Source organism: Suricata suricatta, chromosome 10 (assembly GCF_006229205.1).
Source record: "Suricata suricatta isolate VVHF042 chromosome 10, meerkat_22Aug2017_6uvM2_HiC, whole genome shotgun sequence".
Lineage (NCBI taxonomy): Eukaryota > Metazoa > Chordata > Mammalia > Carnivora > Herpestidae > Suricata > Suricata suricatta.
Window position 1 is genome coordinate 124,643,633 of NC_043709.1, and position 14,910 is coordinate 124,658,542.

Consider the following 14,910-nt stretch of genomic DNA (forward strand, 5'->3'; position numbering starts at 1 on the left):
TGAATGCTGAAAATGAACTGAGGGTTGAAGGGGAAGGGGAGGGGGGAAAAGAGGTGGTGTTGATGGTGGAGGGCACTTATGGGGAAGAGCACTGGGTGTTGTATGGAAACCAATTTGACAATAAACTATTTAATAAATAAATAAATAATAAAGATAAGTAAAGAGTGGCTCAGTTGGTTCAGTGTCCAACTTCAGCGCGGGTCATGATCTGACGGTTCGTGGGTTCGAGCCCCGCGACAGCTCAGAGGATTCTGTGTCTCCTCCTCTCTCTTTCCCTCCCCTGCTGGTGTGCACTCTCTCTTTCTCCGTAAAATAAATTAATAAACATTAGGAGAAAAAGTGAAGATAGGTAAGATATTGACAGGCTGAGCAGACTGGATGGAGGTAACAGCATGAGCCAAGGTGAGGAAATGAGGAAGCAGAGAGAAAATACCACAGGCATCTGGACAGCGAGCCCACAGTGTGGGGTTGGCAATAGCTATGAGAGGGAAGAAGCAGATGCGGGAAGTGTTGTAAAGACAAATGAAGAATTCTTGGTCACCACCTGGGTGAAGGGGTAAATGAAAGGCAATACTGGAAGCTGATTAGGAAATAATCAATCTGAAAGCCTGGGGAAAAAAAAAGGAAATAAATTGCCTTAATGTAAGATAAGACTTCCAAGGAAGTGATATTTCTAAAAGGCAGCAGAAAATATAGACAGAGGTTCAGAGGGAAAACAGCCTTTAAGATAAAAGTGAGCGTCTTCCCCCAGAGAGGTCATATTTGAGCTTGGGAAGCAGATATGAGTTCTGTGGGAAGGATGTAAAGAGAAAAGCACATGAGCTTCTGGCTTGACTGGAGTCTTTGCATTTCTAACCACAAGGAGGACTATGACCCCAAAACCATCCAGCCTAAACACAAACAAACAAACTTGAAAACACACCCTAAATATGCTGCACCGAAAATAACGAAGATTTTTTTTTTTTTTTATGAATGGACAGCTAATTGTTAAAGAAAATAATGGGAAGTCCTCAGGGTTCAGAGCGAAGAGAGGCAACAGAAAAGCAGATGGCCATCGTGAAAGTTGGTGCTGTGGCTGCCCCGGGGGTGGGAGGTCTTGGAAGTCTCAGGACTTGGGCTGTGTGAGCTGGGGAGAGGTAGGGTATGTTAGTAATCGCTTGCTGCGTAACAAACTATCCAGACTTGGCTAAACACGATACACATTTGTCTTGTCACATTTCTGTGAGTCAAGCCACTGAGCTGATCCTCTGTCCAGAGCCTTAGGGGCTGCCCTCAGGGTGTCGGCTGGGCTGGAGTCTCTATGGGGGTCCTCACTGCCAAGCCACACGTGGCAGAACTCAATTCCTATGGCTGTAGGACTGCAGGGCCTCAGGCTTTCCTGGTTGTTGGCGGGGGGGGGGGGCTGCCCTCGTCTGCCCTGTGGACTTCCTCACAGACACAGTCCCAACAGGACAGCTCTCTTCTTCAAAGGAGGGGAGTGCCAGGCTCCCACAGGATGGGTCCTAGATAATCTCGCACATGTCATCAGTGTGTCTGTGCACATACACTTAACCCTCTACCTATACCGTTGTTACCGGTAGGAGATTCTGCACTGTGTGAATGGACGTCTCGATTCTTGGATTCCCCATGAAAGATTTATGGGAAGATCTACACTCAAATAAAGACAGCCAGAGGGAAAACAGCGAGCACAGAGCAGTTTATTAAGGATAGTACACTCTCTATGCACCTGGGTGGCTCAGTGGGTTGAGCTTCCGACTCTTGATTTTGGCTCAGGCCATGTTCTCACAGTTCATGAGTTCGAGCCCCACGTTGAGCTCTTGGCTGACAGTGTGGGGAGCCTGCTTGGGATTCTGTCTCCCTCCTTTTGTGCCCCTCCCCTGCTTGTTCTCTCTCTCTCTCTCTCAAAATAAATAAAAATAAACTTTAAAAAAAGAACAGTACACTCTCAGGATGGAAGAGTAGGCAGGCCCAGCCGTGTCACCAGCCCTGAGGCTACAGAGGTGTTTTTTTTGTTTGTTTGTTTGTTTAATGTGAGCTGGCTCTTAGGTCACTGCTGGGGTGGTCTTTAATGAAAGCTGCTTCCAATCTTTTGGGGGACTCCTCCCACAGGTTGGGAGGGGTAGTTTTCTCCCATGGAGGGGGTGGTCCAAAACTGCAATGCAAGTTGTTACAGTGAGTCTAGGGGTTACCCTGGGGCAGAGGCAGAAGAGGGGAGGACATGTTCTGAGCCTGTGGCTCCTGATCCATCAGCCCTGGGGCCTTGTAAGTCACAAGGCCAGAATGTTGAGGGGTCCTGGAAGCCACCAATTCAGGGTGTTTTGTCCCCAGGCTTCACATGTGTCACCTGTTTTTCACCACCCTTGCCTCCAGCTCCTCTCTAGCCAATTGCCTACCCTCGTCACCATCACCTTGTTGTGTGTTCTGTTGGCCAGCGGCAGGCACAGGTCCTGCCCATCCTCAAGGGGAAGAGGGCACACGGGTGTGACTACCAGGAGGCAGTGATCATGGGGGATGACCCCAAGCACTGGACAGCCACAGGGCAAGACCTGACCCTATGAGAGGCAAAGTGTTGGGAATGAGACCCCTCATTAAGCCAGGACCTTGAGGAACCACACCCTCATTCAACAGGAGGTGCCAAGGAAACAAGTCTGCCCTGGCACAGACTATGGTGGTGGCAAAAATAACTCTCCCCCCACCCCACCCCACCCCGGGAATTCGTGATTGCAGGCTACATGATGCGTGGGCTTGAGATTCAAGCTTACCTTGGAGTCTGGTGTCTCTTCAAGTTGAAAAATGATCATACAAAATGTCCCTAATCAATAAACACCCAGGGTGCCTGGCAAAAACAAATGTAAATCCTCTTTGGAAGGCTACCCACAGATAAAGCTTCATTAAAGATAAAGATCATGATTTCGAATCATAGAACCTACGAGAAGCTAATCCATTATGAGCCAGAGGTAGCAGTCTCAAGATGCAGGATTAGCTCTCCAAGATCTTAATAGAGAATGATATGTGTTTGGGGCTTAATTGTGTCCCCTGGTTCCCAAATCCATATATTATAAATGTTTATTAAAATTTTTTAATGTTTATTTATTTTTGAGAGAGAAAGAGAGACAGAGGGCCAGTAACGGAGGGGCAGAGAAAGAGGGATACCCAGAATCTGAAGCAGGCTCCAGGCTCTGAGCTGTCAGCACAGAGCCTGACAAGGGGCTGAAACTTGTGAACCACGAGATGGTGACCTGAGCCAAAGTCCAACACTTAACTAACTGAGTCACCCAGGTGCCCCCCCCCCCCCGACAAATCCGTATGTTAATCAATATCTCAGCAGATGACTGTATTTGGCCATTATAGGGGTAATTCGTTCAAAATGAGGCCCCTAGGGTGGGCCCTAATCCAGCCTGATTGTGTCCTTATAAGAAAACAAAATTAAGACACAGACCCACACAGAGGAAAAACCATGTGAGGACACAGGGAGAACACAGCCATCTACAAGCCACGGAGGGAGATTTCAGAGGAAATCCACTCTGTCAGCACCTCCATCTCGGCCTTCTGGCTTCCAGACCCGTGAAAAAATGAATTTCTGTTGTTTAAGCCACCCAGTCTGTGGCATTTCATTAGGACAGTCCTGGAAAACTAATACAATATGGAAAAGGCTAAAAAAACAAGAATGTTAAAAATGATTAAGAGCAAAAGAAAAAAAAAGGGCAGGGTACCTGGGAGAGTCAATCAGTTAAGCGTCTGCCTTTGGCTCAGTTCATGATCTCACAGTTCGTGAGTTTAAGCCCTGCATCAGGCTCTGTGCTGACAGCTCAGAAACTGGACCTGCTTCAGATTCTATGTCTCCCTCTCTTTCTGCCTCTTCCCTGTGCACACTCTGTCTCTCTCTCATAAACAAATAAATAAATATTTTAAAAATAATTAAGAGCATAAACAAAGGAATATGAACACAAGAATTAGAAGAGGGGAAAAAAGGAACAGGCACATTTATTGAAGAACCAAATAGAATATCTAGAAATACCATACTGTTGCAAAGGATGAGTTAACAGATATTATTAAGGAATTACTGAATAGTAAGATAAATCTAAAGAAATTACATGGATGGCATACAGCACTGAGAGATGAAAGCATGTTAAAGGTGAAAGAGAGGTTACAAGGGAGTGAACAGAGCCTGAGAAGGTAGGAGATACCTTGTAGGCACTCTGTACTAGGCTGTGGTCTGCAGCGGAGTTAGATAGAGCTGAGAATCTTCCAGAATTGATAAGGACATGGATCCTCAGATACAGGAGTTAAAAGAAGTCCCAAGCAATACAACAATGAAGAGTAAGCCCACATGGAGGCATGTTAAGGTGAAAATGCAGAACACTAAAGACAGCTAGGTCTTGGAATAAACCAGAGGAGATGGGGAGGGGCAGGGTAGGAACACTTACAAAGGAGCCGCTTCTGAGCGGACAGAGGACTTCTGGATCGCAAGGAGAGAAAAAAGAAACAAACAGATACTACCATCAGTGTGCTAAGAGAATAAGAGAGCAACTTGTCAACCTGGAATTTTGAATTCCACAAAACTGTTACTCAAGTGTGAGGGTAAAATAAAAACAAAATATAAAAGACATTTTTGGGCAAACAACCTAACAAACCAGCACTGAAGGAGCAACTGGAGGAGTTCAAGGGAGAAGGAGATTAAACTAGAGGAAAGATGTAAGAATAAGACAAACAGGATGTCTGGGTGGCTCAATCAGTTAAGCAGCTCAGGCCATGATCTCACAGTTCGTGGGTTTGAGCCCTGCGTTGGGCTCTGTGCTGACAGCTCAGAGCCTTGAGACTGCTTCGCGTTCTGTGTCTCCCCCTCTCTCTGCCCTGCCCCACTCAAAGCCTCTCTCTCTCTCTCTCTCTCTCTCTCTCTCTCTCTCTTTCTCTCTCTCAAAAACAAGTAAATATTAAAGAAAAAAAAAGAATAAGACGAACAAGTACATTGGTAAACATGAGAGTAGATTCAGATTTAATATTTGACTATTTAAACTGAAACTGATGAGTTGGGAGCAGGGTAACTAAGTTAAGTTGAGAACTGGATTTTGTACAGTGTTCGATATTTTACTTTTCTGTTGATTCTTATTTTATTTTATTATGTTTTCAATGTCTATTTTTTGAGAGGAGGCAGGGGCAGAGAGGGAGGGAGACGAGAATCTGAAGCAGACTCCAGGCTCCGAGCTGTCAGCACAGAGCCTGACAGGGCTTGAACCCACAAATGGTGAGATTGTGACCTGACCTGAAGTTGGACGCTTGACCGACTGAGACACCCAGGTGCCCCACTACTGATTCTCATTTTAATTTGAGTTATTAAATAGATCGTATACTCACTTTCCCTCCAAATGGTGCTGGAGGCATGTAGAGAGAAGGCAGAATGCATTGTAAGTTCACTTCTGCGGGCATGTAATAGTAAATCTCTCTCTCCTCTACCTCTCTGTCAGAAATATATACTTGCGTTGTTTTCTTTTTCAAAGATACAGTATGGCAAAATCCTGACAGCATAGCTATTCTATCCTGACTGGGTAGGAGATGACACTTGTGAGTGTTCAGGATCAGAGCGGATGGCCAGGCAAGCTGGTGAGCATAGCTGAGCTTGAAGCAGAAGCAGCATCTAACACATAGTTATGTTCCAGATGTTTCAAAGTGAGTTGCATGAAATAGGACATCAGAATGTATTTTTGCATAGAAACCACATTACAAGTAATGGTATGGTTTCCAGTCCCGGCTTAACGCCTAACTCATCTTGCTGTGCCTGAGTCAGAATTAACTATCATTCATAACAATGTTTCATTTGGAAAATACATCCCAAGTTCTAACAAGGGAGGTCTGAAGAGTCTCTGAATCTTAGAGCAGCATTCAAGGTCATACTGACGTATGTGTTAAAATACGTAATAGACATATATAACATAAAATTTACTATTTAAAAATATTTGTTTTATTTCATTTTTTGGGGGGGAGAGCATGAGAGCAGGGGGAGGAACAGAGGGAGAAAGAGAGTCTTTTTTTTAAATTTTTAAAATGTTTTTCTTTCTTTTTGAGAGAGAGAGAGAGAGAGAGAGACAGTGTGAGCAGGGGAGGGTCAGAGAGAGGGGGAGACACAGAATCCAAAGACAAGCTCCAGGCTCTGAGCTAGCTGTCAGCACAGAGCCCGACGTGGAGCTCGAACCCATGATCCATGAGATCATGACCTGAGCCGAAGTTGGTTGCTTAACTTACTGAGCCACCCAGACGCCCCAAGAGAGAGAGAATCTTAAGCAGGCTCCACGGGGCTCAATCCCTTGACCCCTGGGATCATGACTGGAGCAAAAATCAAGGGTAGGTTGCTCAACTGACTGAGCCACCTAAAATTTATCATTTTGGCACCCTCAGTTTACCATTTTCACCACTGTTACGTGTACAGTTCTGTGACAGTAGTGCATTCACATTGCTGAGCAGCCATCACCGTTGCCCGTCTCCAGACATCATCCCAAACTGAAACTCTGTGCCCAGTGAACCATAACCACCTCCTCCCAGCCCCTGGTGCCCACCATTTTACCTTTTGTCTCTACGAATTTGAGACTATTATAGATACCTCATATAAATGGAATCATACAGTTTTTTCCTTTTGTGTCTGGCTTATCACACTCAGTGTCATGTCTTCAAGGCTCATCCCACATTGCAGCAGGTGTCAGAGTTTCATTACTTCTAATGGCTGAGTAACATTCGATTGTCTGTATAGACTGCATTTTGTTTCTCTGCTCATCCATTAACAGACACTTGGATCTTTCCACCTTTTGGCTATTGTGAATAATGCTGCTTATGTAGATGGGTGTGCAAACATCTGTCTGAGTTTCTGCTTTCTCTTCCTTTGGATATACACCCAGAAGTGGAATTGGAAGTGCTGGATCCTATAGTACATCTCTGTCAAACCGTGAGGCACCAGACCGTTTTCTACAGCAGCCGCACCATTTTACATTCCCACCAACAGTGCATAAGGATTCCAATTTCTCCACCTTCTCGCCAACACTTGCTGTTTTCTGGGTTTTTTTTTTTTTATAATCTCTGGGTATAGATAGGGTGCTAATCTCTGGGTGTAGATAGGGTGATAACCTCAGGGTGTGGCTTCTGCATCCCATAACTGTCAAGTGGCAACTGACATTTTGAGTGAAACAATACTTGGTGTGTGCCGCTGTCTCTTACACGGCAGGAGGTAACACCCCAGCCACTCCCCAACCCACTCACTGGAGAACGGCTGACAGAGAATATTGATGTTTTTGTTTTCTGAAGTAGTGAGCAATAGCTAAAATCTCTGTTTAGTTCTTTAAGCCTTAGCGGGGCTGCTTGAAGTCCAAGGGTGCAGACGTCTTTCAGAGCTCATCCCAGAGATGATGGGCAGCGTTTGTGCAGAGGAATTGAGGCTCCGTCTCTCTTGCCTTCCTTTCTCAAATTTCTCCCCCTCACTTTCCAGCCGCCTGCCTCCCCTCCTCTGTCCTCTGGTTCTCCGGGCAAGAAGGACTGTGGGTGTCTGTTCAAGTATTAGCTACCTTCTCCCTCCCAGAGGCACCACCTAACCTTGGGCCATGCGCTGTCGAAGGGGAGAGTCAGCGAGTACCTTTCCTTTCTCAAATGTAGACCTCTCTCCAAGTTCTGCCTGCTCTTTGGGCCCCTCGCCAAGCCTTCAGGGGGGCTGGTTTTGGATTTTCTCTGAGGTTTACGGTTGTTTGCCTTGGGAGATGTGACTCCGCCATTCTTTGAGGCAGAACCTTCTCGCCTCCCACTCCCCACTCTCATCCTCTTGCAAAGCTGCTGCTGCTGTGGGAAGAAACCCAACTTATCTGCCTAGCTTCCAAATTTTGGACACTGAGCATTTATTTTGAACCCTCAGTAGCTATTTCGTATGACTTAATCAATAACGATGCCTAGGGAGCGTAATTCAATTACAGAAGAAACATCACAGTCCACTGCACAGTGCTCCAGGAGAGCACTGCGCCAGCTCCGCACCCCGACGTCTGGGAATGAGCCGAGCCTTCAGCTTTCAGCTCATTTCTTCTCTTCCCTAAACTGTACTTTTGTTCCACAAAGTGGCACAATGATTGACCAGAAATGTTTTAATTGTCTTGCCATGTGGGAAGTAGAAGAAATGGGAGGTTAATACTGCCAATCAAATGTCTTTTGAATCAATATTTTTCTCTGGCTGCCTTGTGAAAAGGTGTCAGGTTTCAGAACGGAAAATTACAATTCTGAGATTTGCAGGCTAATAGAGGATTTGTCTGCATTTAGCCATTTATAAATTTGTTCAACAAATATTTACAACAGCCTTATTTCCTTTGTTTCGTGGAAGCTAATTTAGTGGATTAGGGATTAGCTGGTCAGCTCATGCTTTCGTTCCTCAAGGAATTAATTTGTAAATTTAACTGAGCTAATTTGTGAATCCAGCAATGAAAAAAATGTAATTCATCAATGAACGCTAAATGAATTCCTGTTCCAAGGCACTGCAAGATCTTTTCATGCTTCTGTAATATCAAGCTGATTGTTTTACTTGGGCCAGTTTCGGCAACATTGTATCTTCTTGCATTAAGTAAAACTTGGCTTGTCTGTCAATTTCACGATTGGCGATCTAGCCAAACTTCATTCACTAAGGTGCTTTTGAGTAGCTGTATTATTTTAAGTGGGTTATTTATTCCTGAACATGGGCCTCCAGCTCTTCTCTGAACCCCTCCCCTCTCTGGCCCTTCTTGTCCTGCACCCCCTCTTCTCCGTCCTTCCGCTGGCTGGGCTCTCTGTCCCTCCGCCGTGTTCTGCGTCTCTGTTTGCCAATTATCTCTTTTCCAGCTTTTGTTCATCCCATCCTTTCCCTAAGAAAAAGTTACTTTTGGATTTCCTTTGCATCATAACTTTTATATGTAGACTTCTGAATCCTGTGAAGTGGATTCTGATTCTGATGGTCAGAAATCTACACTTTTTTTTTTCATAGACCTACTACCTGCACCATCAGATAGAGGCCTGAGATTAGAAGGGGCCTGCACTGGGCTTGATGCAATGGTGTGGACTTCTTGAAAAGCTTCATCTTTTTTTGAAAAACAAAGGATCCCATATTTTCATTTTGCACTGGACCTCACAATGTGTGTAGCCAGTCCTGCATTAGAAGTACTCAATGGGTCAGGAGTTTTGTGATTCATCAGGGCCGGAAAAGGGGCAATCAGGGGTATTTATGATGTCATTAGGGTGTGGGACAAAGATGTCATGGAAGGATGAAACAGATGGGATCGTCTTTCAGGAATATTCTCCTTTCCCTGGGAAGCCCCTGAAATCGCAAAGCCAGAGTTGGCGGGCATGGTCGTAGCCTTCTTGTAAACCAATCCGGAAACTCTTCACACGACCATAGCCAGTCTGATCTACGCTTGAGGAATCCCTGCCAAATTCTAGAAATGGAAGTTATCTCTAAATAATGGGTCGATTCTAAAAGCCCTGCCACAGAATTTACACACTGGCTTACCTCTTTCATCTAAACAGGTAACTTACTAGAAAAGATGGCCAACTTTCTCCCAGGAAGCCCAAGTTTATCCCATGACCAAAAGATTGTCCTGCAGAAGTGAACAATGGCAGGACGCCTGAGTGGCTCAGTCAGTTAAGCGTCCAGCTTCAGCTCAGGTCATGATCTAATGGTCCATGCATTCGAGCCCTGCGTCAGGCTCTGTGCTGACAGTTAGCTCAGAGCCTTGAGCCTGCCTCAGATTCTGTATCTCCCTCTCTCTCTGACCCTCCCCTGCTCCCACTGTCTCTTTCTGTCTCTCAAAAATAAATAAAAAACATTAAAAAATTAAAAAAAAAAAAGAAAAGAACAGTGGCAGTAAGGCACTTTTTCTGGATGCTGACTGTAAGGAGATATGGTGGTGGTTCAGGGAGGAAACCCTGGGAGACTGACCTGGAGAGAGGATCAGCACACGGACCTGTTGAAGAAGTGAGGATGGTGGTCAGGCCGAGCAGGGGAAAGGCTGAGGTTCATGCGTGACATGGAAACAAAGGAACATAAGTGAGATCATTGCAAACTGTCCCAGAAAAAAGAGGGTCTGTTTCAATTTAAGTAGGAAGGTCTTTGTAATGATTTGTACAACAGGATGGAAGGCAGAGGTGCGATGGCAAATTCATGCCTCTCTGTTTCCTCTTGTTCACGTGTTTTGCTGGCTCTCAATAAACATTAAATAACAATAACAATCCGTGAGGCAAACCATTTCAGACAAACTAGATCCCATTATAATTTCAGGGGGTTTCAAACCAGAGCCTTCAAAGGCCTTTTGCTGAAGGCCTTTCTTTTAGTACATGGAATTGACTGCTTTTGGAGAGAGTTCGTTATGAAACATAGTTTGTAAAAATGGGAACTGAGTCAAATATGTGATGTAAAATTCGGGTGCATTGTTTTATTTTTTATTGGTTGAAATTCTTTGGGAGCAATAGGCATTTGCAGGCAATCATATATTTTGCCTGAGTCCATCTTGCAATTCAGATCTCTTTCTGCGAGTCTGTTTCCATTGAGTACTTTTTTTTTTTTTAAACACTGAGGGACAAGTGATGGTGTATTGAACTCACCCACCAAGTTTTTAACTTTGCATTTGGAGCATAAAGTGCTAAATCCAATACAAGCTGCTGACATGAGCAAGAGAAGTGCATTTTGCATGTTTTCTTAAAAGTCTTGATTAGTGTCCCGAGCTTGAGGTATAGAGAACAGGAAATTCTGCAGCCAAGGGGACCCCTATCTATAGGCAGCATCCTGCGGAAGAAGATAAAGCTGAATCAGAGAGTTTCACCATGAGCCGCAGGTCTCACTTACAGTGAGACCTCAAAGGACGTATTGGATGTGTTTTTATGTTTCTTAGGTAAACAGATTGTATGCATTGCTTTGATTTATGTGCTCTTTAATATTAATACTCGATTTAAAAGAGTAAATTTAAAAGTCATGATTTTTCCATTAGTGCATAAATCTCACTTTGCAATATATAATGCCAATACATTTCTAAAAAAAGTCACTTTAAAGGCTCTTCAATTAATCTTTGGTCCCGTTTAAATCCTTTAAGTTACACTTATGTGTTTACTGCTTATGTTTTTAGCTTTATTTCTAAGTCCTTCCCTTGTCTCTATAAGACTAAAATCTTCACAAAACTTAACAAGTATAAATCTAACACATATAATAGAATAACATAGAAAGTATACAAATAATCTTAAATTCTCCTAAATTTTTTCTGCTGTTTCCAAACGGGATTTTACCTTGTCAACTTAAAAATCATGAGTCTAAGTCAATTATGCATGCCAATTATTCTTTTAAACAACACAAACATTTCAAATACAAGGTACACCAAATTAAACAAAAAGTTATAAATACGATGACTTCTACTCATGTAATTATCTTTAGACTTTGTTCTAAGCTGGCCCAGGGTCAAAATAAACACATCTACCAAGGACCTGGTAGGCCACTTTGATGTCATTTTTCTTTCCAAGTGTTTTTTCCTCAGTATTTTGAGGAGTGTTGCTCCAAAGAAGTGGGATTTCCATCCCTCGAGCATTGGGGACGACCCTCTCAGAGGCTGGCCTGGGTGTGAAATGAAAAACTATAGACATTCAGCATAATTTTTCTCACCAGCAAACTGCTACACTGAGCCTTAAAAAAAAAAAAAAGGTGAAATTCAGCATATCAAAAATATACAATTTTAAAACAGACCAGTGTTATTTAGTACGTTTACCCCCTTATCGTTACTTTACTTAAAGTACTTATACTGTAGTGGCATCTGGGTAGTTCAGCCGGTTGAGCATCTGACTCTTGATTTCAGCTCAGGTCCTGATTTCATGTTTCATAAGAAGGGGTCACGTGCTGTTAGCACCAAGCCTCCTTGGACTTCTCTCTCTCCCTCCCTCCTGCCCCTCCTCCACTTGCACACTTAAGCAGTCTCTCTCTCTAAATAATTAAATCAACTTGAAAAAAATCTAAAAAATTTTAAAATTAAAAAAATGAAATATTTTTAGCACTTACACATTTGTACAACCACATCTTTCTTTAGTTCTAAAACGTTTCCATCACTCCAAAATAAAGCCCTGTACTCACGAACAGTTACTCCCCGTTACTCACTACCCTCTGAGCCCAGGTAGCCACCCTCTGCTCCTTATTTTATGCATTTCCCTATTGTGGATATTTCACTTAAGTAGAATCATACAATATGTGAACTTTTGGTCTTATTTCTTTCACTTAGCATAATGTTTTTATAAGTTTATTTATTTATTTGGAGAGAGACTGAGAAAGTGGGGCAGGAGCAGAGAGAGAGGGAGACAAAGAGAGAGAGAGAGAGAGAGAGAGAGAGAGAGAGAGAGAGAGAGAGAGAGAATCTCAACCGGGCTTTGTGCCACCAGCACAGAGCTGGACGCGGGACTGGAACCCGCAAAACCTTGAAATCATGACCTGAGATGAGCTCAAGAGTCAGACGCTTGACCGACCGAGCCACCCAGCCTCCCCTTTACTCATTCTTTTCTAACGACTTTCAGTTGTGTCCTGTGATGAAGGCATATTACATCACGTGACCTTTCCTCCAAACCCCAATTCTGTTTCCCCTTTTTGTTTCACAACTTATTTGCATTCAACCAATCTGTGTAGTTTGCTTTTTACTCTGAATTCTTTGTGCATTCTTTCTATCTGGCAAAGCTGCTACTTTAAACAGATATTTGGATGACATCCTTAAGATTCTGCACGTCTCTGCTGTCTGTCTAGCTATGTGATCAATTTCCAAAGTCATTCTAATTAATAATATTCTAAATATAATATGAAATACATTGGGAGGTTAGGAAATTTCAGACTGTGGTAAAAAATATTTTTGGTACAATCAGATTGCCATACTATATAAATTAATAACCAATCATTTAGGAAATTCTCCTTTTTAATCATATAACCGCAATTTAGAATACAGTGTTTGAGCACTGGCAATTTATCTAAATTGCCAGGGTGGTAATTGGTGTCTGCTTCATAAAGATCCTTTCTGAAGATCACCTTCAGGCCATGGTCATATCTCCTTAGGAGTGTCTCGCGAGAGAGAGAGGCTGATGAGAACCGGGAGCATAAGCAGTTGGCGGGGAAGAAAATCTGTGTAAGTGAGGATGTATAATGTGACGGCTAAGCGAGGCACCGAGGTACAAACAAATCACATCAGAGCAGGTTACAAACAAGTTCGGAAGCCGTGATCATGGGCTCCGGGATACTTTTTATGTGCAGCCCAAAGAGATTTATGAAGATACACAAAGCCTTATAAGATATCTAAAGCTATAAAAAGGATCCCAAATGCCACCATCTGTTCCCATGAAAGTCAGGTCCAGTGATAACTGTGACCCCAAATGAGAAACCAAATAGCAGAAGTGTTGGAGGGGAATATGTGCTTTTGCATCTAAATTCTAAGATTTCCAGCTCTTGGCTAATACAGTACAATTGAAAACTCTAAATGGCCATTCAAATATAAAACAGCATTGTTTTTATTGTTCTCTAATGAATTGTATATTGAAGACAGAGGAGAAGGGAGGGGTGTCTTGGTTAATTCATGCTACAAGAAGAGTGTTGTATAAATCCAGGGCCACCCAGGGACTGGCCGTGGCCAGCAGTGACCACCCTCAAAACACGAAACAAAATCATCACCGTAACAGGAGATCGCTTTTGTCTTCTCTTCTCCTTTGCCAGTTTCAAAACAACCACTGTCTTAAAAGAGTCCTGAGTGTAGTTTTGGGGGACCCTGTGTCCCCACTGTCCCCCCAGCCCTAATGAGAGAGGAGGATGTGCGCTCCTTTGATGTACGATTGTAGGTTTTCTAATGAGGTAGGCAAGAGATCGGATTCCATCAGGACGCCTCCTTTTAAGCCTTGATTATTCAGCAGCCCTGTTGAAATTAGCTGTTCATTTATCCATGAGCAGCTGCATGCAGGGTTGGACGATTTTGCTTGTAGTGTCAAACTGAGTGGGTCTGGGCTAAAGCACTCCTGAATATTTATTTAATTCAATCATTCCTCTGTGCTGATTTTTTTCTTCTTCCTAGCAATAGCACTAGATCCTGAAACTGGAATGTCACCATAAAAATGGCCAAGAAATTTGATCTGGATTGTAAACCACAACTCCGTTCTAACAGGAAGCAAATCCTTTCTGTCCCTTATGCCTGTTTCTCTTCCACGCGACATTAATGCCTATTTTGGCACATCATGTCGCAGCTGCAAAACAGGGCTGGGCCCTCCTGTGTGCCTATTCGTACGAGCTCCCCGCGGGGCTGCCAGAACAGTCATGTTGATGACTGTCAGGCCCTGGCTGGAGCAGTTACAAAGTCCTTTCTTCAGAGCTGGGACCAAGGTTAGCTTGTGGTCCTGGGGAGGTGTGGGGGGCTACAGGAGGCTCTGAGAGGGCCCAAGGAGAAGGAATGAAGGATGACCCGAAGACGGGGCAGAGATTTAGTACCAGCTTGGAAAATTGGCAGGGCCGGAAGACATTCACATACACATACACACACGGAAGTGACATTCTGATCAACAGAACTATTGTCATGTGTCAAGGGCAATGGGCCACCAGGAACAAATGTTTCTTACTCTTGAATAGTTACCGATCTAGATTAACACACTATTTTTTAATGTATGCGCTTTGGGTTTATAAGACCTCTGTATTACGGATTTAACAGTTCCACTACCCTGTGTTCTTCTCCCTACATTGTCAGCTGCTTGAGTTGTTTTACTATGTTTGTCATAAGTGCAGCTTGTCCCAAATGTGGAAGACTACTCAGGGCCCTTCAAGCTCCTTGGGAGTTGACCCCCATATATACATATGTGTGTATATATGTATACACACATATATACGTATATTTATGTATATAAGTATAAATAAATATATATATAATTTTTTTT